Raw genomic sequence first — 26,705 nt, forward strand, 5'->3', positions numbered from 1 at the left:
CACATCACCATTCATCTGGCTCACTCTTTTTATAAATTCTGTGGAGATTCAAGAAAAGTCTTCCCATTCCACAATGTCACGTGATACTTAAGACATAAATACCATCAGAGCCTTATTTACAGGTCAAGGAATAAATTCTGAGAAGGAATTCATGAAGTATAGACACTAACAGAAACCATGAATCACCTAGCAACTTCTCTATTTTATAGATGAAGAAACTGGGTTCAAACAAGGCCATAAAGTTTCCCGAGTCACAGTGATTATAATGAAGCTCTAATTAGGCCATTAGATGGCTGACAAATATGTCAGTCAAACTTCACTTCTTTCCAAAGAGAAGGAAGGGGAAGCATGTGAAAGGAGAATCCAGTGCGGATCTCTGAAGAGGGCTGTTGGGTCAGAAAGGGAAAGCACCATAAGGCACTTCTTCCAGTCAATGGTTGTTGACTAGCACCCTTTTATGAGTAGGCCAAAGAGAAGACTCTATGTGTTTGAGGAAGGGAGTTTGAAAAAGGAAAAAGAATCCAAGTCACTAACCTATTAAATCTGATTTTGCTAAAGAGAGATCTCTTTTTTGTCTTCAAAAGAGAAAATTTAGCTATTCCTTGAGGCTGTGTGTGTGTGTGTGTGTGTGTGTGTGTGTGTGTGTGTGTGTGTGTGTGATGGAGAATCCAGAGCCTTGTACATGTTAGGCAAGTGTTCTACCATTGAATTTCATCCTGGGCTCTGGTGGGAGGTGCAATTCAATTGCAAATAGAAAAGCTGTGGAGACTGCCCAGGGGATAGTGGCCCTGGGGTAAGGACTTCTCCCCCTGTCCCTACCCATTTGTCCTATGTATGGTCATCTTCTGTAGGAGAAATGGCTTAGGCGAATTGTCTCTCTACTGCTTTCTGCCTATTGAAGGCAAGAATTTCCTCCTATGCATTGTAAAGAGATTTCTGGTCATTCTCTATCATTTATGATAGAGATCCCATGCTGAGGAGAAAGTTGGAAGGTAGTTCAAAGCCACTGTCAAAAGGGGGAGCATTAAGATGAAGAAGGGATTTGTGAGAAGTAGCTGGTCCTTGAGGGATGGAAGAGGGAAGTTAGAACTGACCTGAAGAAGGTCCCCTGTGAGCAGAGAGCAGTAAAGGCTCCCTGCTGAACTCACCCATCCAGTGGGGTCTGGAGAAAGCAGGCAATGGCTGGAAGAACTCACAGGAAGAACTTTAACCGTTACTGGGGGGAAAGGAAGGTGTGAGACATCAGAAGAGGTATATGATGTCAGGGAGAACTTGAATGGAGAGCCATGAGGTCCGCTGAGCGAAGTCCACCCTTTGCTTGGAACCTAGGTAAGCTACTTAATGTGGTTGAACAAATGTGGTCTATGGGAATTGCTGCTGATACCTCACTGTTGAGAAACCAACCAATTTCTCCCAACTTTTCCATGGCATCCTTTCTTTCAGGCCCGTAGCCAACCATTGAGCCCCAAGTTTTTATTTGAAAAATATGCTTGCTCTCAGGAAATGAAGAGCTGAAGAGGATCATAACAATGAGGGGGAGTCACAGGGTTTTGGGAGGTGATGACAGAGTTGACATTTGTATGAGGCAAGGACATCCCACTGTGTGTGCAGGTCTATGAACTTGCATATACTAAGACCCCTTACACTCAATTTTTTTTTTTTTTTGTTATTTTTTTTTAAGCTTGGTTCCATCTGGCAGCATTCAGTCTCTCTCTCTAAGCTAATGCTTTGAAACACTGAGACAACCTGGTGTCATTAATTGTCACCAGCTGTATCTAGGTTTTAAAATTTGTTATTAATATTGGAGTGGAATGTTGCTCATTAACCAAACACGGCTTATTAATTATTTACAGGTATGTGATGGTGATCAGAGTTGGGCTCCCAGAGACACTGCCTTGGTGGCCAAGGATATGCAGGCTTTTTTTTTTTTTTTTTTTTTACAAAGAAAGTACTAGAATGCGAGAGAGGACCTACCAGATGCAAAGGGAAAAGGACATGGGAGAATACAAACCGTATGCCGAAGTCCAACACACTGTCCTGTTTAAACTGTCTTTCAGAAAACACACAATAAAAGGAAGGGAAGAATGTAGCTATGTCAGAGGAAAACCTTTGCAGTAACCGTAAAGCTGAAGTCTCAGGCAGGGAGTCCTATGGCTCCTCCATTGAGTCTGAGGGTGCCTGCCCAGCAGTGTGGCTCATAGGATCCTTGGAGCTGGTCAGTTTTAGGGTTTCACTCTCTTGGGGTGTCTTCTTTATATTCTAATAATGTAGGCAACACTTTTTGAACATCACTGTTAGAGGGCATATGAGCAAGGCTGCAGGTCGGCAAAGCATGGCTGGCTTCTCAGAAAGTGACCATGGAGCTCAAAAGCAGGGTCCATGGTGATCTTACCCAAGCCTGAGCTTGGAAATGGCACCCCCCAGAAACCCTCACAAGAAGGCTGGGGTTGCAGTACTTGGGGTTCGTCTTTCCAGAAGGGTGATCTGAGTATGTAGAGGATTAGAGAGTTCACAAGAGGCAAAGAGGGTCTGGTAGGAATGGAAGGTGTACCCCAGAACTTCAGAACATTGCATACACAGGAGCACCACACACATGTGAGCACCTTATGCATATGAGCACAGCATACATGTACATGCATAAATACAGCATGTATTATCATGTCAGGATATGAATGGATATTTGTGGAGAAATAAACACAATCATGGAACTACTCATCCAATAAAAAAAAATCTCATGTTTGGCATCTCAGCTTACAGTAGAAACATAAGGTTGTTTGGGGAAAATTATAAAAAGTATGAAGGAGAAAATCATCCCATCACCAAGAGAAACATTTACCATTTTGTACTCGGCAGATAGAGGTTCTTTATTTTTCGCTATTGGAATCCTACATAATACGTTGTTTTATTTGTATTATGGATGTGCTGTTCCCCTGTTTTAAGTTAAGAATGCACAGCAAACATTTCCCTAATTCCCATATATCCAGTCTGCCTGATGAACACATTTCTCTCTAGGTTAGCTTGAAGTTATTAGTAAAAATGATTCTCTCTCTAGCTATGTTGATGGAGTTCTCATCTAGAGGCCTGACCCGATGTCACATCCAGCCGCTCACTACAAGCAGAAGCAATGGGGGAAAGGCAGGAAAGGGTTTTAATCAACAGAGCAAATTGGGGAAGATGAATCTGTTAGGGAAAGTCGGTCTCAAATGGAGGGCTATGATCCAAGGGAGTCAGAATAGTTCAGAAAGCTGTTTATTAGCAGTCTGAGCTTTGGAACCACAGATGATAGCTTGAGAGGACATTTTGAGAAATGGAGCACACTTACAGGCTGTGTGATAATGAGAGATCCCCAAGTCAAGCATCCCAGGAGCTTTGGTTTTGTGACCCACTCACATACTGAAGAGGTCGAAGCTGTAACGTGTGTTGGAACCAAAGATAGCCATTTCTAGAGGGCATTCTGTAAAGCCTGGTGCCTGTTTAAGAGTGAAGAAAATTTTTATTGGTGGTATTAAAGAAGATACAGAAGAATATAATCTGAGAGACTACTTCGAAAACTATGGCGAGATTGAAACCATAGACATTCTGGAAGACAGGCGGAGTTAAAAAGAAAAAGAGAGAGGATTTGCTTTTGTAACTTTTGATGATCATGACACAGTTGATAACATTGTTGTTCAGAAATACCACATTATTAGTAGGCAGAACTGTGAAGTGAAAAAGGCCCTTTCTAAACAAGAGATGGCCTCCGCTGGGTCACAGAGAGGTAGTGGAGGTGGATCTGGCAACTTTATGGATCGTGGAGGAAACTTTGGAGGTGGTGAGGTAATTTTGGTCATGGTGGAAACTTTGGTGGAAGAGGAGGCTATGGTGGTGGAGGTGTTGCAGAGGTGACTATGGAGGTGGTGATGGTGGATATAATGGATTTGGAGGTGATGATGGCAGCTTTGCTGAGAGGAGGCTATGGTGGTGGTGGACCAGGATCTGGAAACCAAGGGGATGGATGTGATGGTGGAGGAGGGGATATTGGGGGTTACAATGAAGGAGGAAATTTTGGTGGACGTAGCTATGGCGATGGTGGGAACTATAATGATTTTGGAAGTCGGTGGACAACAGCAATCAGATTATGGACCCATGAAGAGAGGCAGTCTTGGTAGAAGAAGCTCAAACAGTCTCTATGGTGGTGGCTATGGAGCTGGTGGTGGTGGGAGTGATGGGTATGGTGGCAGAGGTTTGTTTTTTTTTTTTTTTTAAATAATTTATTTAAGTTTATCTCATGTGCATTGGTGGGAGTGTGTCAGATCCCCTGGAAGTTCAGTTACAGACATTTGTGAGCTCTCATGGTAGCAGAGGTTTTTAAAACCACAGAAAAGGGTTATAGTCGGAGTTATCAGGAAAGCTGCCGGTCACCAAGAGGCAGTCGTCCCAAATGCACTAAAGGAACAACTGTAAATATCTGTCATAGGGCCTAAAGAGATGGCTGAAGGTTTGAGAGCACCGTCTGCTCTTCCAGAGTTCCTGAGTTCAGTTCCCAGCAACCTCATGGTGGCTCACAACCATCTGTAATGAGATCTGGTGCCCCCTTCTGGATACATAATAAATAAATAAATCTTTTAAAAAAAAATCTGCCATAGAAAGAACGGTGATCCAGAGTCTGAAAAGTCACTGCAGCTGGAACAGGAAGCTCTTCTTGTTAGGCCTGTCACAGCCACAGTTTGCAAAAAGTGCAGCCATTGGTTCCTGCAACGTAGTGTCAATTAGATGCACATTCCTGAGGTCTTTTATCTGTTTTAGCCTTTTCTTTTCCTTTTCATTACATCGGGTATATTGCCCTGTAAATTGTGGCAGTAGTATCAGAGATTTTTTTAAAAAAATTGAGGAATTTGGGGCTGTAGAGATGGCTCAGTAGTTAAGAGCACTGACTCCTTTTCCAGAGGACCAGGGTTCAATTCCCAGCATTCACATGGCAGCTCACAACTGTCTGTAACTCCAGTTCCAGGGGACCTGTTGCCCTCACACAGACATACATGTAGGCAAAACACCAATGCACACAAGATAAAATAGTTTTTTTTTTAAGTTAAGGAATATTTAACTTAAAAGATTAATCATCTCTGCCCATCTTCCTAATTTTTGACAAAATAATTCCAATTGTAAAATAGTGATAGAAATTTCATGACCTACTTCAAGGTTGTTTCTCCTCTGCATCTGATGCACACTCAGCCCATATTGTTACAGGGACACGGTAGGCCATCTTTTACTTAAATTTTTTTGGTGTGTGTCAATGTATGTTTGTAGTGAATATTTGTATATGTGAGTGCATGTGTGTGCATGCCTCTGTGTGTGTGTGTGTGTGTGTGTGTGTGTGTGTGTGTGTGTGTATGTGCATGAGGCCAATGTTCAGTGTCTTCCTTGATGCCTCTGCATATTACATATAGTGTCTCTCCTGAGCTGAGAACACCCTGATGGGCTAGATTGACTAATTCATCAAGTTCCACCTGTCTCTGCATCCTCTAGGGCTAGGATTATAGGCTGTGTGTTTCTACCACTAGACCCAACTTTTAGTGGATTCTGGGGATCTGTACCTTATGCTCATGTGACAAGCACTCCACTGACTAAACCATCTCTTCAGCCCTAATACATTGTCTTTTGCTTTTTATATATTTATTTTTTTTAGTTATGTGTATATCTATGTGGAGGGTATGTGAGCTGTCTTTAGAGTTCAGAAGAGGACATTGGATCCCCTGGAGCTAGAATTACAGGCTGTTGTGAATGGAACTATGAGGATCCTGGGAACTGAACTCAGGTTCTCTGTAGGAGCAGCAAATGGTTTTAACCATTGAACCATCTCTCTAGTCCCCTACAGATCTGATAATACACACTTGTTTTCCATGGTTACATAAATTGCAACAGACATCTCCCAAACACCCTGGCTCTTTATCATACCTTGTGTTTCTTCTTACTACTTGGTCCTATGGAATTTTAAATTTCCTGGTCAAAAAAAAAAAAAAAAGTGGCTTATTCCCAGAATAGTCCAACAGAACTCTAAGGACAAAGAAACAAGAAACTAATTACAATTTCTAAAATATTCAAATTTTTATTTTTAAAAAGCATAAGCATAGGATAGCTCTTAAAGAGCTCAGATAACAAGAAACAAAACAAAAACAAACAAAAAGAAAAAGAAAAAAAGAAAGAAAACCCCATGTCTGTGTTTGGGGAGATGACTCAGCAGGTGTCTTCCACTAATAACCTGTGAATCCAAACACTCACTTCTCTGCGTCACGGAATAGTGGGACGGAGTAGATGATGCCAGGCAAAGTGGAAAGGGATAAAACTGTGCTGGTATTGTGTTCCCTGAAATATTATGCACCCTAATAAACTTACCTGGGGTCAGAGACAGAACAGCCACAATATTAAACATAGAGGATAGGCAGTGGTAGCACACACCTTTAATCCTAGCATTCCAGAGTCAGAAATCCATCTGTTCAAGGATACAGCCAAGTGTGGTGACTTATGCCTGTAATTCCAGAAAGTGAGCCTTTAATCCCAGGGAGTGATGGTAGAAAGCAGAAAGGTATACAAGGCATGAGGACCAGAAACTGGAAGCATTTGGCTGGTTAAGCATTCAGGCTTTTTTAGCAGCAGTTCAGCAGAGATTCACTGGGATGAGGACCCAGAAGCTTCCAGTCTGAGGAAACAGATTCAGCTGAAGAACTGGCGAGGTGAGGTAGCTGTGGCTTGTTCTGCTTCTCTGATCTTCCAGCATTCACCCCAATAACTGGCCTCAGGTTTGATTTTATTAACCAGTACCTTTAAGATTCCTGCTATATAAAACAGTCTCTGGAATAACAGAAATTCTAGCAGCTGTCTAGGTCTGTTCAGTCTTTCCATCTAGTGTCAACTTTCTGCAAGCGGTCAATGCCCAAGGGCTTTCTCCTACTTGGCTAGACAAATTGTTACTGGAGTTTGGGAGCAAAAGTTGCAGCTTGGGGAGCCCCAATGGACTAGGCGTGGCCTCTGATTCCACTGTATCAAGTAAAAGGATGAGGAACACTGAAAGACAGAGAAAAGAGACGGCCATGTTCAGAATCGTGGGTAAAGGGGTCTAGCGACCGCAAGTTTCTGTAAAGGACTAATGAGGTCACAGAGATTTTTATAGGAAAGGTAAACAGGAGAGGTTTCCGGGTGTATTCAGTGGACAGAGAGGTGATCTTAGTGGGAACAGTGGTGTGGCTGACTGTTACCTCCCTTCTACTTCTGTAAGGACATTGGTCATCACTTCAGGGGAACAGTTTTACCGCCACAAAATGATTCCATCTGCTCCAGGATGCAGCCTCACCATGCCGAGTAATCGCCCTTCTGTAGAGGGGTCTGTCCTGCAGGCTGCAATTGTTCGACTAGTTTCCTTGTCAATTGAGATACTAACCGATCAGCCCTCTTATTCCTGGGATTCAAGGTAACTTCAGGAGACATGACCCAATGAGAAATGTGTTAAAAAATAAAGCTGGAGCCGGGCAGTGGTGGCATATGCTCTTGGGAGGCAGAGGCAGGTGGATCTCTGTGAGTTTGTGGCCAGTCTGGTCTACAAAGTGAGTTCCAGGACAGGCATGGCAGGTACATGGCCTGTGTTGCAACCTACATCTCAGGAGAGAAGAATGCAGGCCAGACACCTTGTTCTCCTGGCCTGGATGGTCCAGCACACTTAATGCTATCTCAGATGAAGGTAGGTCTTTATCCCTGATGGGACCATCTGAGCAGTGGGCATCACTGAAAAGCACAGGGCCTTTCTACTCTAAGATTCGAATCACTTTTTCTTCTTATTCTCTTTCCCCTGAGCCAAGCTAGGAAGAAAAAGGACTTGACATTGTTCAAGCCCAGAGGCAATGGGAAAAGAAGAGGATAGAGACCATGACAACAGAAGGTAAGGGTTAGCCACCCTCTGATGGTCCTTCCCAGGTCTCATCATCCCAACTGTTCCTCTCAACAGCCTGAGGAGAAGTAATCAGCAGACGTTGTGCCTACATGTTCTATGGACGAGAAAGCAACCGCTGGTCTGCAGTGGGTACCGTGCTGAGCCGATGGATTGGTTACTGATGCAAGCACATCCCTTGCTGGGAATCTCTCAATACTGAGCTGTCTTTTTTTCTCTCCTTCTGAGATCATCACGTGTGTCTCATATCCATAATTCCACTGCATCTCCCCTTTCCCTGCTTCCTAACATGACGCTAACAATTTGATGAGTGTAGAGTGATTGTAGCAATTAAGCAAGATTCTTCTCAATGTAAATCACCCTGCATAGTGCTACTACGCGCCAGGAACTCCACAAGTGTCTGGCTCTCTGGAGAGGAAATCACCCTTACCAACCACTACACTGTAATCATTGCCTAAACCCGCCACCCCTTTATGTACCAGAAAGGTAGATAGTCTTTCAGTTTGATTGCTGATGAATGCTCAGCATCCCTATCCCTGTACGAGCCTCATGGCTGAGCTTTCAAAATCTCCGGAACACTGAGCTAATGGATTCAATAAATAAGGTGGGAAATAAAATGGAGAGAGAAGGAGAGAGCACCACATGGGTGGATATTCCCCTCCTTCCACATATGGTGAGTGGCATTACAATGCCCAGGATCATGTGTGGAAGAGATCTCATGGTAAATGGAAAGCCAGACTGTGAGAACAGGCCAATCTCTCTTCTTGGTAATGACCCACTCTCAAGGGAGTGAGCAAGAGTCCCACAAGAATGACATTAATTCTTCCAGAGGGAAATGCCCCAGTGATCTAAGGAACCCCCACAGGGCTCCCCCTCTTAACAATTCCAGTACTTTTTAATTCTGCCACACAGAGGCCTAGGCTACCGACACGATCCTTTGGGAGACATGCCTGTAACAGATCCAAACTCACAGACATAAACCAACCAAGAAAGAAGAGGAGAACATGGCAATGGGTGCCAGGTAATAAGAGGGTGACGGGACAGACAGCAATGGGGTGGATGTGGGACACCTCTTTAGAAAGAAGACAGGAAAAATGTGATGACAGCTAGGCAGGGGTGAAAAGACCAGGGAGGAATGTTCTAGACAAGACAACTGCAAGCACAGTTGAGGTGAGAAAGCACTGTGATGTTTAAGGTGCTGTTAGGGGTTATGTATGAGGCTGGCTGGAGAGCAGTTCACAGTGAAGGGTGGCCAAGGTCCAGGTGACGTGGGCCCAAATAAGATGGTTGGATTTTCTTACAAACCCAGCGGGAGCTCATTGCAAAGTTCCAAGCAACATGGTTGAAATTTCGTTTTTAAAAGACTTCTTGTGGAAATTAAATCATATGAGATTATAAACAACTAGTTGGAGAATGGTCTCATTTTTTATATTAAATCATACAGAACTCTAATAACCCAATGATGTAACCATAAACAATAAAATCAATCCCAAAGGCACATATATAACAGAGTGCAAAAATCCCACTCTCAAAACAAAGGTGAATTACTTGTTAAGATTTCCGAGTGTTACAATCTTGTTGTAAAACACTCTCTTTTAAAAAAAAATTTTGGTTCTGTTAAAGGCCTGTCTTCCTTCCTTCCTTCCTTCCTTCCTTCCTTCCTTCCTTCCTTCCTTCCTTCCTTTCTCTCTTTCTTTCTTCTTTCCTTTTGAGAAGAGAAAAATCAGATTTGTGGTTCTAGGAGAAAAAAAAGTTGGCACAGGTTCTAAACAAACACAGTAAAACCATATTCTTTAATCTTCTTAGATTCATAAATGAGCTGTTTTGTGTTACTTAAGGAATGGCTTATTTTCTCAATTTTAAGTGAGTTTCTGAAACGTATCACATGCCACAGAGGGCACGTGGAAATTAGAAACTGTAACTGCTTTCACAGGGTCAACACACCAGGCTGGTTTTCCTTCACAATCTGCTGCTAATAAATGGTTGAAACCTAAGATTTTTCCCCCCACCATGAATAGACATATAACTCCATCAGAGCCAAGACATTACCTGACTTAATGTCGTGGCTGGTCCAGTGTCTATACCGTACATGATGTGATGGATTAGGAAATCTTTTGTGCTTCTGAGATTGTTCTCTGTACACTTGGATGTCCCTGTGGAACGAAAAGAGAAATATAAAGAAGGACATGACAGCTCCTAGGTATGGTAGAGGGGGGGGTTATTGTAGACAAAAGGGAGAGCATAAGTAGAGGCAGGGACATCTGGAAGAGTCCAGAGTGGACATGACCCTGAGCTGAGCCAGGGGGAGGAGAGGAAGGGGAAGATGGGAAGAGGAGCTGCATGGGCCAAGAAACTGGCCAAGAGAGTGGTATAGCCCAAGTGGCTGAGTTACGTAGGGGCCAGGGGAGCCGGGGGCAGGGAAGCCCAGCCCAATATCTGGGCTGCAGAGTTCAGGATGGGGGCCAGGTATGCCGGCCAGGACGACCCTGTAACACACAGGTAGACTGAGGGTGCTGGAATAACCTGGCCACCAGCATCCGCTTTGATATGTTAATGGACACCTCAGCTGTTTGCCTGTGTTTTAGACATACACTAATCTTACTTTCAAATAAAAATAAGATGGGCGGTGTGTGAGCTTGTCTGGAGTTGCTTTCAGCCAACACACATTTGACTAAACATATCGAAACAGAAACCTTCCTTTTCCAAGTTTCCACATTTCTCGGAGGGAACCACTGGTCGTAGAATTTTTGCATGCAAGTAGGCCGAATGGACTTGATCTGTAGGCTCTCAGGATATTTGACTCGCTCCCCTGCAGACTCTGGGAATCTTTGGTCGTGAATTTTCAAGGCTAAATGTTTCAGTAGGCAGGGCACTTAATAAGGTGTTCCGTGTAGTTGTGACTCTCTGAGATAAATGTTCCCTCCTCCTCTTTATATCAGCTCAAGATCTCTATGGGAGATCAGAAACTATCTATCTCTTAGAACCCTACAGATTTGGAGGTATCACTTCTCCTGAGTTACCTAGCTACACCTTGGCAGCCTTCCATTACCACAGGTACTTGTGAAATTTTGCCAATGAAGCTAATTTCCCCCAGCACTGGTAAGACAGACCTTTATCTGATGCAGATGAAGGGACATTTACTCACAGGCCATCAGAGTCATTGTAGAAATTGTTGTGGGGGGTTCTAAAATCAAATAATTAGAAACCTTCCAGGCATGGAGGTGGGGGCTCCCCCCCCACCCTCCCCCACTTCCTAAAATACTTCTCAGCACAAATATCTCTTTCAGATCCGGAAGGAAATTATGCACCTTCCCCCCTGGTCATGTGTCTCTGCCTCTCCCAAACCCGTTCTGGTGTTTACATCTCTCTGCTCTGGTCCATCCACATCACCAGAGTTCTGCCCTCTCAAGCCAGTGTGCATGCTTTCCCCAGGTCCTGGTAGTGGCCAGCTTCCCACTGCTATTATTACCCTCCCTACTCACTCCCTTACCTACTAATGCCAGCTTTGCCACATTCATTAACATCTCTGAAATGCCTCAAGAAAAACAAGCAAGACCATATTCCAGAGCCAAGCCTTTCTCTCCCTTTAAGCCTGACTTGCAGTCGGCCATGAGGGAAAGGGCAGAGTTGCTTCTCCCTACTGGGACCTGAGATGTCAGACCCCCACACTGCGCTGCACTATATGTCCCCATCTGCATGGGTGGTGATGTGTTTTACCCACCTCCTGTCTTCAAAGTTTATTTAACCTCTCTGCCTTCACTAGCCTCTCTTCCTTCTCACTTTCTGAAGATGCGCTGGAATGTTTATTTTTGTTTTTTTTTAAATGCTCATCTCAAAAGATACCACACGCTTTGAATCCTCAGTTTAATTACAGGGTTCTCCCTCCCAAATAAGTAACTTCGAGTCCCCTCTGTGCCTTGTGAGCCTGGGAGAAGTGAAATGGACAGTCCCCATTCTCTTGGTCACATGGACAACCACAGACTCCTGTTAAGTAAACATTTGTTGGTACGAAAGTTCATATTTCTTTAAGAAAATGAAATGGTCTTCAAAGGACATTCTCTACTTGTCTCAACACTTCTTTCAGTGGTCACATGTTTACCAAGGTGATCAGTTCAATCCTTTCCTGAAGAAATGATCAAAGTTAGCTATTGTGGTCTAACCATACCCACTGAAAGAGCGTCCTTGGAGAGTGGAGCTAGCGCTCTCTACCCTATTGGTAAACTTCTATCCTAACCCTGTGGAGCATTCTCTCCCTCCTGTGAGGATATCCACAGGGTTCAGCAGTTAATTCACCCCCATGAGTGTACAGCAGGTGGTGGAGAAAGAAAGACGGAGGAGGCCACATGGAAGACTAAGTCCCCAAGGCTCCAGACCTGAGGATATGTACTGGAATCATGTGAGACAGAACGAAATCATCAGAAGTGCAAGCCAAGGCAGCCCTAGTTAAAATGGTTCTACGTGGAAGAGGGGAGGGCCAGGGCTGGAGGTTCTTGAGTGAAAGCACAGCCTCAGGCAGGCTGTGGAGCCCCTCGACAGTATCGGGGATACAGAGGACGTGAGATAAGTGGAGGAGGATGAGGAGGGCTTAGAATGCTCTTCCCAAATCAGAGTATTACAGTCTTCGTCGCTTTGTGTCCTCAGAGAAAACACTTAGCTAAGAATCTTAAAGGAATTGCATGGATGATGAGGTCTGATGGGAATGTCTTTCTGTATGCTGTGAAAATATGTTGCTCTGATTGGTTGATGAATAAAGCGCTGATTGGCCAGTAGCTAAGCAGGAAGTATAGGTGGGATAAGCAGACAAGGAGAATTCTGGGAAGAGGAAGGCTGAGTCAGGAGTACCAGCCCACTGTCCAGGGAGCAGCATGTAATGGCACACAGGTAAAGCCACGGAACACATGGCAACATGTAGATTCACAGAAATGGGCTGAGTTTAAGTGTAAGAGCTAGTCAGTGGAAAGCCTGAGCTGATGGCCGAGCAGTTTTAATTAATATAAGCCTCTGTGTATTTACTTGGGTCTGAGCAGCTGCGGGACCTCGGGGCCTTGGGAGCCGGGCAGAACCAGGAAAACTTCAGCTACAGAGGTCCTCGGAAATACTAGTAATAATAATGGCCATAATAATAAGGCGACTGTTATTTGCGAAACTGCAAATGACAGTATTGTAGGCGAGGACCAGCTCGCCCATTTTACAGATGAGCTCACTGAGGTGCAGGGAGAAATTCCTTGTCTCAAAACTGAAGCTTGATGGAGGCAAAGCAGTGCTGGGGTGGGTCCTTGCACCTGACAGCTTAAGTAAGATCCCCACCACTGAAGTCTGTCTAACTGCTCACCTGCACCACTAACAAGTCCTGTATCTTAGAGGACAGTGGTTGGAAGTGTGACACATTCTCAGACTGAGCTCAAACCTGGGATGTTGGGGTTGCATAGCTAACATTGTTCTGCAAATTTTCTCAGTAAAAGTTAAGCCAGTTGATTATGAGTGATGAGGTATGAGACAGACACATGAGTACTGTGTTTAAAGCCTCCAATCTTTGAACCCCTACTCACGACCTGGCTTAGAAGTACAGGGTCTGGGGGGTCTGTTGTACCTCAGCTGACATCTGTCTAGCTGCTCACCAGCTAAGCTTCACTCTGGGGATTAACAGCAATATGGTTCCAATCAGGTATTTCTTGACTGAGTAGAACAAATCACTTAGGTGATACGCTGACAGGAAAAAAAAAAAGAAAAGAAAAGAAAAGGAACCATCTGCATGCTTGGAAAGCTTAGGGGGATTTAAATTATGTGCTGTCACCTCAGAGCGCCTCCTCTGTCCTCCACACCACCACCACCACCACCACCACCACCACCACCACCACCTCCGAATCGCCTGTGGGAGGGAGCTGCAGAGCCTTGCGTGCAAGCGCTGCCATAACCCAAGGCTTAACATAAACTTCGGGCTCTCAGGTCATTGGGAAAGAACAGGTATATCCGGTTAGGTCTTTTGTGCTTGTCTGCACGCAAATTAAAAAGCGCAAGCGTGTGCAAAGCTGAACTCCTTGGAGCCTCTGGTTCCGGAGATGGGAGGATGCCTTGGAATGGAATTCGCTCACAGTTCCCCCCCTCTTTTTTTCATGGAGTGAGTGGGGGCGATAGAGCTTGTTGACGGGACATTCCTGAACCTCGGAGAGGCTGAGGTCAGAAGGGGTGGGATGGGGGGAGTGGGCCTTGTGCCAGACTGCCTGCCGGGCAGCAGGGTTGCAAAGGACACCCCCCCCCCCCGCCCCGTCAGAGCTTCTTTGATGGGGCATGGTTTTTATGGGGGAGGAGAGGAGGCAGGGGTGCTGGTGGGAACAATGCCAAGTTGACTTGGTCCTTACTGCTGTCTATACACAGATGTATGTGGGTTGAGAAAGGTGCAAGAGGACTCCTGAACCTTGGGGGACCATGCCCCAAAAGCTGTGGTTGCCTCAGCTCCCCACTTCCCTAACCCCCCTAAATCTTGGTGTGTCCCTGGAACTGCTTGTTCATCTCTGAGCCCTCCAGAATGTTGCCTACACTAGGAACAGGGTCCACTCTGGCTTCACGGTCCCTCCCACAGGGAGCAGTATTACCGCTCCAGTCTTCTTTCCCAGCAGGAGATGTAGGTGCGTCTGGCCCTCCACTGGTGACATTTCCACTGTCGGCAATTTTCCCACTTGGCGTGGTTGAGCAGCAAGAGAGTTCTTGGGACCTGGTAGATCCGAAGCCAAATTCCAGGTCAACCACAATAGAGACTTGTGATTTTGATGGATAACTTCACATTTTCCTGACTTGCTCTGTTTTGCTATAAAAGGGGATTAGGCTAATAGCTATCTCCAGGGGGTGATCGTGAGGGATTAATAATAAAAGATTAATACCAAGCCCTTGGCGCACTGGCTGCCTCAAAGTGCTCGATCCGTGGTAGTTCTTAATACATTATTAGTAATATATTATTATTGTCACCCATAACTGCCACCCAAGGTGCCACTGCAATTTTAGGCTTTGGCTGATTGCCTCTTGGTCCAATCTGAGAGTACTGCCTTCTTCTCCAGAGCTAAGTTTTCCCAGCCCACCTGACTCAGGTACCCCAGGGCTCAGAGCAACTTGGATTTGGGGACTAGATCTCTATCTTTTTCCTAGGCTTAGAGTCCATCATTCAGATGGGTGGTTGCCATGAGAAGGTGACATCTTTCTGGCCAGACCCCTGCTGGGACTCCTCTGCATGAGTCCAGTGGGGTTAAGGTGCTGCCTGAATGAACCCACACTTGTCTTAGGGGCTTGTCTCATGACATCAGTAGTTGAGACATCACTCCTTTTGAAATCTACTATCGTCCCTGTCAATGTTCTCGATCACAGGAAAATAACACTCTTTGAGACAGTGTCTCCAAAGTGTGGTCCAGGAACCCCTCATGTCTCTGAGACCCTTTTGGGGGACCCATCAGGTTGGAACTGTGATAATCATTTGCCTTTTTTACTTTTACCCCCAAGTTCGCCATGATGTTTGACATCCTAATAGATTGGATACAGACACAGGAGAACCCAGCTGTTTTCTGTTAAATTGCAAATTAAAGAGATTTGTAAAAACACAAAGCAATGTCCCTCTGACTAAATATTTTGGTTTTGGAAAATATAATTGTTTCCTTAAAAGATTTGTATTACTGTGTACTATCTTTATTGTTTTTAATGGATTAATGAATAAACATTTCTAAGTTTTTCAGCCTTCATTTCTAAAACTGTAAATATTGATAGATACAACTCAAGATAAACCTTAGTTCCTTGGGCTCTACAGTAATTTTTCAGAGTATGAAGAGGTCGTGAAAGAAAACTGTTAGAGAAATATTGAGCTAAGCTTTTGGCACTGTGGCCCATGAAGTCACGGTTTTGCTCATCTCCTCCCAATTAAAACTGTCATCTCTGGGGACTGGAAGAGTGTGAATTTTATGATGATTTCAATATAATGGGTTTGAGTGTAGCAAATCTAATTACAAAGCCTGCATTTTAGTTTCATACCAACTCTCTCATCTTCTAGCCACTGTTTTAAAGGAAGCTTTGTAATGCTTGCTTAAGATTTGTCTGTGAATTACAGATATTAAGTTGTACCAGCAAAAGACTACAGATACCCCACACCAGGAGAGGTGGGGGAGAGTTTGACTCACATCTGTCACAGGAACAAAGATGATTGCGCACACCTTTAATCCCAGCACTCGGGAGGCAGAGCCAGGCAGATCTCTGTGAGTTCTAGGCCAGCCTGGGCTACCAAGTGAGTTCCAGGACAGGCTCCAAAGCTACACAGAGAAACCTTGTCTCGAAAAACCAAAAAATAAAAAATAAAATAAAATAAAGGCATGAGTCACCATGCCTGGCTTTTTCCAGTGTGGCTTTGAACTCATAGAGATCTGGATGGATCTCTGCCTCCCAAGTGATAGGATTAAAGGCGTTTTCTGTCCTCTATATCTATCTAGTGGCTGTTCTGTCCTCTGGCCCCAGATAAATTTATTGGGGTGCACAATATATTGGGGAACACAATATATCACCACAAGAGGATCTTTGCCAGGGTGCTTCACCATGCTCACACAGCCTCCAGAACTATGAGCCAAATAAACCTCTTTACTTTATAAGTTTCCCCGCTTTGTACATTTTGTTATATCAATTACAAAGTGGACCGATAGCCTCCTTCATTTGCAACCCATGTGACTTTCGACAAAGAACCCCTTTATGAATGAAATGGGCTAAAATATCAATCTCTTGAGGGTGGTTGGGAGAAATATGAAACAAGATTTAAGGCACAGAATACAGCACCCATCACTTGCGGGTGGAGCGGCAGACTAGCCCCTTTCCTTTCTCTGTCTCCAACTAGTTTTGTTGTTTTAGGGGATGCTAAGAGAATAAACAGAGGAACACAAGCTATAGATCCTGTCTTATGACACCAGAGGAAAAACGTTATACTTGGGCATAGTGGGCTGTATGTAGAACTCAAGACATTGTTGTGTACATTCCGTGTTAAATGATATACATAATTTGATTTTGACCTTTTTGATCTGCTGAAGGAAACCCAGGTAGCCATATAGCCTGGCAGAAAAAGAGTACAGAAATAGGTCCTCTGCTAGTGTAAGTCCCTTACATAGCCTTGCGGTAGCTCACACCCCAGAGATTCCACTGGGATGTGGCTGGTACTCAGAGGACTCCAGACACAGGTACATCTGTGGCATCCCTGAAACAGAAGAGTGAGAATCTCAAGGGCATGGCTGCTGGCTGGATGCCACAGCCATCTCCAAGCAGGTCACAGTGCCAGGTTGTCAGATCTTCCATGCTAACAAGCCCATCCCTCTTCCTGCATTTAAATTCTCAAAACATATGACCCACTAGGGTCTGACTCAGCACAAGGGGAAAAAAGAAAATTGGAGGTTAGTCTGTGCCAAAGTACAGACTGTTGCATGTAATTTTTCCAGTTTGGACCAGGAAGGCTTCTGGACACTTTCTTCCCTGGAACTTAGGAGGGAGAGCTGAAGATCTCCATGTCTTGCCTTCTGTTGCAGGCGCCTGTGACAGGATCACAGTATGGCTGTCATGTGGGTCACGTATCCCATGTCTGAAGCCATGTGCATTTCTTCCCAGGCCTGGAAGACAAGAAAGCAGATGAATCTTCTAGAAAGCATCACAGTACTGCTCCTTTGGTGTCCATCCCCAGGAGGGCCCACAGCACACGCTTGAATGTTCACCCAGCCTGGCTTCCCCATCTTCGCTGCCAGGGATTGGTGAGTACTCTCCTGGACTCTTGCTTCACCCCTAGGGCTGCAAAACACACCCACAAAACCCAGCAGAAAGCCTAGACAAGAGCCTCAGAAGGAGGGAGCCAGCATGGCCGCCCTTCCAGGAGCTTTTGGGGGAGCACACAGCCTTTGCAAGTTAGCATTTCCGCCTAGGCAAGCCTGGGTAAGGTAAAATGGGGTGAGGAAGAAGGACCGCAGAGCCACCAGCTGGAGTTGGAGGAAATCACAGCTTGGCCACTGACGCTGAGCCTGTCTGCCAAGAGTAGAGGGCTGGGTGAGAACCTTTTAAAGACAGCAGCAAATGGCCTCCCAGGGAACAGCCAGAACTGATGCCACTTGAGCAGCCGCCATGGGACAGGCACCAGTCTGCAAGGTTGGCGTGCGCTCGCTCATTAGTCCTCACATAGCTCCGGGAACTAGTTCCTGCTGTCCCTGCCATTTTACTGACGTCTAAACTGGGCCTAGAGGAATAAAGAGAAAGCAGAGAAGCCACTCAGCTCTACACGAAAGAGCGGCATTCAGACCCTGGCAGTCTGGCTGGCACTTAGCGTATTCTCTAAGGAAGATACGCAGAAGCACAGGGTTCTGGCTCTGGGTTGGCAGCAGCTGGCAGGAGCTGGCAGGAGCTGGCAGAGGGGTGAGGGGTTGCTGTCACACAGAGCTGACAGACTAGGTGCTTATTCCTGTGACGGAGACCCAAGCGCTCCTTCAAGACCAAGATTTGCAGCTCAAAAATAAACTTAGTCAGACTAGGCATAATACTGATACCACTACCTCTACTGGTTGATTTTTATTGAGAGTTCATTTGGCCATGAACTATACTAATTGATTTTCTCATTTACTCCCCCCATGACCATGGGGATACTATGGTTTTTGTTTGTTTGTTTGTTTGTTTTTAAAACTGAGGAAACTCAGGCTCAGGAATGTTTAACCGACCTTAAGTTACTATTTCTATAAACAAGGGAATCCAGGGGTTGGGTATTTAGCTCAGTGGTGGAGCACTTGCCTAGCAAGCGCAAGGCCCTGGGTTTGGTCCTCAGCTCTGGTATAAATAAATAAATAAATAAATAAATAAATAAATAAATAAGGGAATCCAGCCTTAGACCCTTGAGTGCCAAGCTCCTGATGACCAGTGTGTGGGATGCATGGCTTTTAGTCTTCTGTAAAGGACTGGATGAGCTTGGAAGGCATCTGGGCCTGAGCTGGGGCCGGGTGGGGAGGGGACATGTGAAGAACTATAATCATTTCAGAATAGGTCTGGGTGTGGGATGCTGCTGTTTCTCTCCCCAGACTCTGTGAAACCTCCTTTGGGATAAGGAGATTTGGAATCCCCCCTTCTAATGTTTCAATGCCTTTAACCTGGGGTTCCCCTCATTTGTCAGGAAGAACAGATGTTCTGAGCACGAGCACACACAGATCCTTTAAAATCAAGACTGGTTTGAAAGACAGATGATATTTTTACCTTTGTGTCCCACATTTGCAAAGCTAAGTTAAAGTAAACAGTGTTCTATAAGAGGAGCAGCAGGTGCTGTGGCCATGTGCTACCTGGTACAGAAGTCAAGGTTCCGTGAGGATACAAACTAGCGTGCCTTTTCAAGTGGCACCGGGGTGAAATTATCCTATATGTCTGGGTAGACTGCGATACTTACAGATACCTTCAGAAGTAGAAGCAAAAGGGAAATCACTGATGCGGAGTCAAGGATATTAGAGTCAAGGGCAGAACAAATGATGACCTAAGTCACTACTTGTGGCTAAATAAATTAAGTCAGAAATAACCCTCCAGAATCGTCCAAAAGCAGCAGATCTGCATCTATCTTCCTTTGAGGCCAACATTGTTTGGCTGGGAAATATCACCAAATAGTAATGATTTAAATAAGATTTCATTCATACCAAATATATGCACATATGTAGGAGGCCCAGGGTTTCTCCATCTGGGGTCTGAGATGGAATGGGAGTGCATCTTTCCAGTTTTCCTGTGTGTCATCTATTGGCTGACTCTTGCAGCAAGAGTCTATTTATGTACTGTGCATGCATGTTTTAAGAACGTGTTTCTGGGGCCGGAGGGATGGCTCACAACCAACTGTATCTCCAGTTCCAGGTGATCCAATGCCCTCTTTTGACACACATGAATATATGCATAATTAAAAACTTTATCTGGTATATCTGGTCAACACAGAAAATAATAAAATGTGTATAATATTGTGATCATAGAATAATGTAAGTGTAGAACACAGTACAAACCACGGCCCAAAGATCATTTTCTTGAAGAAATCAAGAGAGGGCCATAGTCACCTGGCCACAGACAGGCTCCTCATATGCTTTTACTGTCCTGATCTAGTGTCCGTTCTTCACGGTTAACAAAAACATAAACATGGTTTTTCTAGACAGACATTGTAACAAACTTGCTTCTAAATAGCTGTCTTAAGAACCATGGCTCAACACAGCCTCTCAGCCCTCATCAGGGAAGCTTCTTTTTGCAGTAGACAGTAGTTCATACAGTCTTATAACTGGGCTAAGTGCAGAGAGTAGGTGTCAGTGGAGTGTTCAGCCCTAAATGCCTGTATCATACCTGCTTCCTCCAAGGCTCAGGGAACACCAGAGAAGAGGAGGTAGGAGCTTGTAAGAACCATAGCTCTGGGAAGCTGCTGTAAAAACAACATCCTCTGGACATGACAAGGGCCGTGGTGGCACTTATGAAACTACAGTAGCTATAGTCGTCTGTACAAGACCTACACAAGATGAAGCCAGTTATCAGTGCAGCGTGGGTGCGGGTGGGGACTCTTCCTTTTTTTTTTTTTAATTTTACGGATTCTTTGTGGGTTTCACACCACGCATTCCGATCTCACTTATTTCCCTGTCCCCTGCATCGGCCCTCTGCCCTTGTGAACTGCTCCCAACAAAAACAAATTGAAAAGGAAAACCAAAAACCAAACAAAACAAAGAAGCAAAACAGAAACAAAACAAAAAATGAGAGAAACAGAGAGAGAGAGAGAGAGAGAGAGAGAGAGAGAGAAAGGAATCTTGTACTGGAAGCTGCTGTGTGGCCCATTGAGTCACACAGGTTACCCTTTAGTCCATTCATCTTGACTTACAAGTGTTCATTGCCATGAGTCATTGGTCTGGCTCGAGGCCTCTGGCTTCTGCTACACCACCCATAATGGACTCTCACTGGGGCTCCTCTTGAATATCCTGTAGTTATCCTGTGTCATGGAGATCCTGATGTTTTAGATCTGTAGGTTCATTGCCTTCACCTGCTCCAACAGTTCATAGATGGGGTGGTAGCTGGCTGCCATCTTTCCCTCATCATCACTACTGGGGTGAGCTCTCCAGCACGGCCTGGCCCTAGGGTCACAAAAGTGAGAGAGCTAGTCCTGCCCTTCACCAGCTGCAGCACACAGTAGAGTGGGCCCTGCACCCCACCTGGGCAATACAGTAGAACTGGTCCTGGTGGTGTGAGTGTGGGTGACCTGGATCTGAAGACCTGAGAGCAGGAGAATGGCCCAGCTCCTTGTTCCACGCTGCATTGCATGAGCTAGCTGAGGCAGTGGGTGGCGTGACTCTTAATGCCCAAGCCCTAGCTGAGCAGCTTTTGGTAGATAATGGCTGATTTAGGATGAACAGTTTCCTTCAGGGGAGTGACCCCTAGGAAGTCTCCCATTCTCCTGTGTATGGTCCTATAATCATGCACACCCAGGCACACCCAGGCAGCATAAGTTGGGCTCACAGAGAGAGAGGGGGGAAGGGAAGGAGGAAAGGACACACACACACGCACACACACATACACACACACACACACACACACACAGAGAGAGAGAGAGAGAGAGAGAGAGAGAGAGAGAGAGAGAGAGAGAGAGAGAGAGTTGGGAATATGAGAGAGTCTGGGAAGAGTTGGAGGAATGGAGTTGTAGATGATAAAAATACATTATACCCATGTATGACATTCTCAAAGAACACATAAAAAATAGCACACGCTTGAAAAACAAACAAAACAAAACAAAAACAAAAAACCCAAGAGTATCAACATGGCCTCCAGAGCTAGAAAACTATCCTCAAATTGTAAGATGCATTGGGGAAGAATACATGTAAAGTTTATATTGAAAAAAAATTTCATTGAAAAATGGACAGTTAAAGCCTGTGCCAGCTATCAGGTCCAGTTTCACAAGATGAGGCCGCTCCTTGATCCCAATCTTAGTGAAGTGTAAATATTTTAAGTAGGAGGCGAATAATCAGCAAGAAAAGAAACACCACATGTGATTGACAGTGGCTGTGCCTCTCTGGTCTGGACAAGACAACCAACAGATCTGGGCTATGCTCAGTTCCAGGCATATGCTTCGTCAGGGGTATTGAAATTTTACACTGTTCAGGCGGCAGAGACACTGGATGTAAGGCTTAAACCCAGGTTATTCAAATGATGACTAAGGGACCAGGGCATTGTTTAGGTGACCAGAGGCTGGCTCAGAGCCTGTCCTCAGGTATGCCACTTGTAAGGTATCTTCACTCAGCTGGCCGCCAAGAGGTAGCTCAAGGTTTATCATAAGATAACAAAGTTCATTCTGGGACTTCCTTGCTATTGACAAGAGCCTCCTAGTATCCAAAACTTTTTAACCAAAGAAATCCAGCAAAAGCAAAGGCCGTAGCTTCTTTAATAGCAGAAGGGGTGAATTCCGTTGAGGTCAGGGCCAAAAAATGCTAACATATAATTATCCAGCTCTTACGTTCCCTTTGGGATTATGTAGGAAAAACAGCCACTTAGGTTATTTAACTACCAATTATTTTCCAAACCTTGAGCATGAGTACAACTTTTTTTTCTTTCTTTCTTTTTTAACCTGAATTTTTATTCCCTTGCGGAAAAAAGAAGAAAACTCGGTGGGGGGGAGCAGATATAATACTAAAGATGAAGAGGTTAATGGAACAAAAATGAAAAGTCTGGACCTGAAGCCTGGGTCTGCTGTTAGCTTTCCCAGAGCCCAAGTGTACATTCCGTCTTCTTCTTCTTCTTCTTTTTTTTTTTTAAATGGGGACTTTGTCAAAACCTGTATTTTCTTAGTAACCTAGTAAGCATTTAACTTCAGAAAAGGAAAATGAAAAACAGTATCTTCTGTCTGTCATGCAAGGTCGAAGGATCCAGGGAACAGGGCTTTTAAGCCCTACTCTGCTGTCAGAAAGGCACATTTCAGAACCAGACTAGGCCGTGGCAGAACCCCAGAGGACAGATGTGCAAAAGCTACCATAGCCCATGGCATCCCTGCTGTGCCCAGATGTTCTAGTGTAGTTGCCGAAACACCAGATAAAATGATCGCAAAGTTTCATTTTTAGCCCTGGGATTTGATATTGTCTCTTTTTCCTTTTTCTTAGTTGCTCTACCTCCGCACTCCTTATTTTTACTATTTCCTTTGCTCCTCCTTCCCTGGCCCCTCCGTGTCTGTCTACTCTTTACTCTTCTGTGAGAAAGAAAAAGGGGGTTCAAAGAAAGTAGGAAGTAGGTGTGTATGGGGGTGGGGTGTAGCTCAGTGATGGAACCCTTGTATGGCCTGTATAAGGCCCTGGCTGCCACCCTTCAAATGGAGCGGGGGGAGGAAGAAAAAAAGGCAAGAGGGAAGGAAGGAAGGAGGGAGGGAGGGAGGAAGAGAAGGAAATAGAAATACAGATAGTACAGCGGCGTGGGAGCGGAGATTGGAAAAAGGTCGTCTCAGAGGGAAGGAGGAGACAGGGAAGCCGGCAATGGACCCAGAGAAAGGGAAAATGAGAATGAAAGCAGAACAAGGGGGAAGAACAGGCCCTGAAGGGAGGAAACCAGGAGAAAAGGAAGAAGCGAAACAGAGTTGGGGAGGCGTTGTTGGTAAAGGCCGCTACACTTGCTGCACCATCTGCAGGCGGAGTCTATGCAGCCTGCGAACCTCGAGTGGGTGGGGCAAGATGGAGTCCCCAACAAAGTCAGGATGCTGTGCATACATTAGGGGGCACGGAGTGGATTGTGGTGGCTCCTTAGCTTCCTGGTGGTTTGGCCCATCTTTCTTTTTCTAATTACAAAACAAACTCTGCACTATGGCATGAAACACAGCGCCAACCTGGCCTATCAGAGTCCTTCTAGGACCTCGAGAGAGGTGTTTGCCTTCTTCTCTCAGGGTTTTCAGTGGAAGGCTGCCTGCCTGTGGCCAGTTTCTCAGGGCGTGGGAAAGAACTAGAAGAACAAAGGTCAGCAGGAGTAGAGGTGAGGAAGAAGAGCCACTTTGCTGGGCCATTCCATGCTGTGAGATGTCATAACCGTCCTCTGAGCTGGTACATTTTTTGCCTTGCGTAACTTTAGCTGTGTCTTGGAGTCAATACACTATAAGGCATTGTTAAACCTCCACGTTAAACCATTCTCTAGCTTAACGGCTCTTTTTGAAAGTTAGTTTCAGGAAGAAAAAAGAAAAGAAAAGAAAAATTCAAGTTTGAGATTTTGGAGGTTGAAATCCGTGGCCCTCCTCTGTGTTGACTGAGAGGGGATTCCTAGGCCAAGATCCATAGCTTGGTTGAGAGATTCTGATAGTAATCCCAAAGCCGCAACATGGATGATTAGTTAAGAGAGAACAGGACCCCATTTTGAGATGGATCAGGAATACATATCAGTGCTTTGGATCTATCTATCTATCATCTATGTATCTATCTATCTATCATCTATCTATCTTCTTTCTACCTATCTATTTATTAATGCTGAAGTTTTAACTGAGGACTAAGTCAGCCCCTTCAGTGACTTTTGTACTAAAAAAGCTCGGAGCCCGAGGCCTGAAGATAGTGCCCTGTGGCCAGCCACATTGGTTTGTTTACTTTGATAAGAGCCTATCTCCCTGACAGCATCCGTCCAACTGGTTCCTCTACTTTTTGAGGAGCTGTGCCCAAGTACGACATTTGCTGTGGTAGGCAGGCATGCCCATGATGAACTAAAAGCCACATAGCATTTGTTAAACAGGAGGTCTTAGCCTCGCTTTATGCTTTAAAACAGCAGTTGACTTGGTTTGGAGGTAGCTTCTTTCTTCTTCTCTAATCTTGGCAGAGACGCTGTGGGATGACTGGTTGCTGATTCTCATCTCCTAAATTAGTGCGGTGGGAGACTGGTGCTGGTCCCAGATGATCACTAGCCAGGGGCCCGCTAAAGCTGAATAAACAAGGTTGCCACAAACCTCCTTTGGAAGAGTTTATTATGGTTTGCATATGTTGCCACTTTGATTTCTCAATGCAATGGTGGTGCCTAGTGGGAGTTTCTAGATACTGGGAGCAAAGAACATGGTGTATTAGGGCCTCTTCTGGATCCGTTCTGCTCTAATGGGCTGTGGCCATGGCTGCCCTCCCTTCTCCCTCTTCCCTGAGCTGGCATAATGCTCTTGGAGGGCTTTCCTGAATCTTGAACCGTGATCCCAAGTAAACCCATTTTCCTCTAAAATGAGTCCATCTCAAGCATTTTGTTATATGAGAAAAACAAACTAAACAGACATGTTGGATTAGTGCAGCTCTGAGAAATCAATGTTTATTATTAAACTAATGTGCCCCCCACCCCCAGGCCAACTTCATCTCTGTTCTGAGTACTCAACCATGGTGTATATAAAATCTCATTCAGGGGTTGGGGATTCATTCAGAAAGCACAGCAAAAGTTACTGAAAACACTTATAAAAAGGCATTTTTCTTATCGGGCCAGGCATTTTATTGGAAGATGCTAGACACTTTTTCAGACACCTTCATTAAGTTTCTTTATAATGCAATCAGTAATTCCAATGTCAGCTGTGATGCAATCAGTAATTCCAATGTCAGCTGTGAGGCACCTTCCACTGGCCCCCCTCATTTGTGGCCACTCTAAACACGGTGAGTATACTGTTTTCTTTGTGAGTCTTATAACGCTCAATCATGAACAAAAAGTGTCAAATCTTTCCAGCTGATTAAAACCTTTTACATTTATTATGTGTGTACCTGTGTGGTCTGGAACAGGTGGGAGGTTGGAGGATTATTTATTTGTGTAAATTGGTTCTCTCCTTGCACCTTGTGGGTGCCAGGTATCTAGTATGGGGGGGGTCAGGCTTGCTAGTAAGTGTGCTTAGCTGTTGAGTCTCTGGTTAGCTCTTAGCTGAATATATATATATATATATATATATATATATATATATATATATATATATATTAGCAAGAAAGATGACTTTGGGCCTCTTAAATATGCTTTTACTCGGTATAAACCTGTATGAGGGATTCGGAGTGGGACTTGGTGAGTTCAAATCCTGTCTCTACCTCTAGAGAACTATGTGACTTGTTTAAGTCCCATAATCTCTCTGAATATGCTTTTTTTAAACGAGACACTAACACAGCGTTGGGAGTGGGTTGTCTGGAGATCGCACCAATGACCCGGAGCTACACTTCCTACTTGATTAAAGAGAAGCATTCTACCTCTTCCTCGGCTCGGCTCGCCCTTTCCAGAGCCTGGCACAAACCTTATTCTCACAGGTGTTTTCAAAGTACGAGTCTATGCATTAACCAGTAGGAACAGGAGCAGCTGCTTCCAGGGCCTTGAGACACCCGAAGCTTTCCTTTAGGAGGAAGCGTCCCCATGGCCAGCAGGCCCTCGTTTGGGAACCAGGCTGCGTGAGCGAGGGTCGGCAAGCCGGCTGCGATCGAGCATCCCCGGGCCAGGCCCCGGGGGCGCAGCTGTGCGTGCGTCGCCGAGGGTGGTGGCGGCAGGCACCCCGCCCTTGGCCGCCGCCTCGGCGTGTCAGGTGCCGTGAGAAGCGCGGGAGGGGCGGCCGAGAGCAGCGCCCAGGGAGATGACTGGAGCCGACTTCCCAGAAGTCGCGCACGCAAGGCACAGCTCCGCACGCAAGGGGGAGGCGACAGCAGAAACTTTTCAACCCGATCATTCCAGGCTTGCAGAGCCGCCTCCTCCTCCTCCCACTCACCGCCCCCTCTTAGGTCTGGCGCTCCAGAACTGCCCCGGCGGCGTCCAAACTTGGATTACAGCCTGGGTGCGATCAGAGCTGTCTCGTGTGTCCAGCAGG

General features: G+C 45.2%; 1 pseudogene; it reads left to right on the forward strand.

Annotated features, from left to right (window-relative positions):
* Positions 1–3,203: 3,203 nt before the first annotated feature.
* LOC118571495 lies at positions 3,204–26,478 on the forward strand (annotated as a pseudogene).
* Positions 26,479–26,705: the final 227 nt, after the last annotated feature.

This window comes from Onychomys torridus, chromosome 21, assembly GCF_903995425.1.
Source record: "Onychomys torridus chromosome 21, mOncTor1.1, whole genome shotgun sequence".
NCBI lineage: Eukaryota > Metazoa > Chordata > Mammalia > Rodentia > Cricetidae > Onychomys > Onychomys torridus.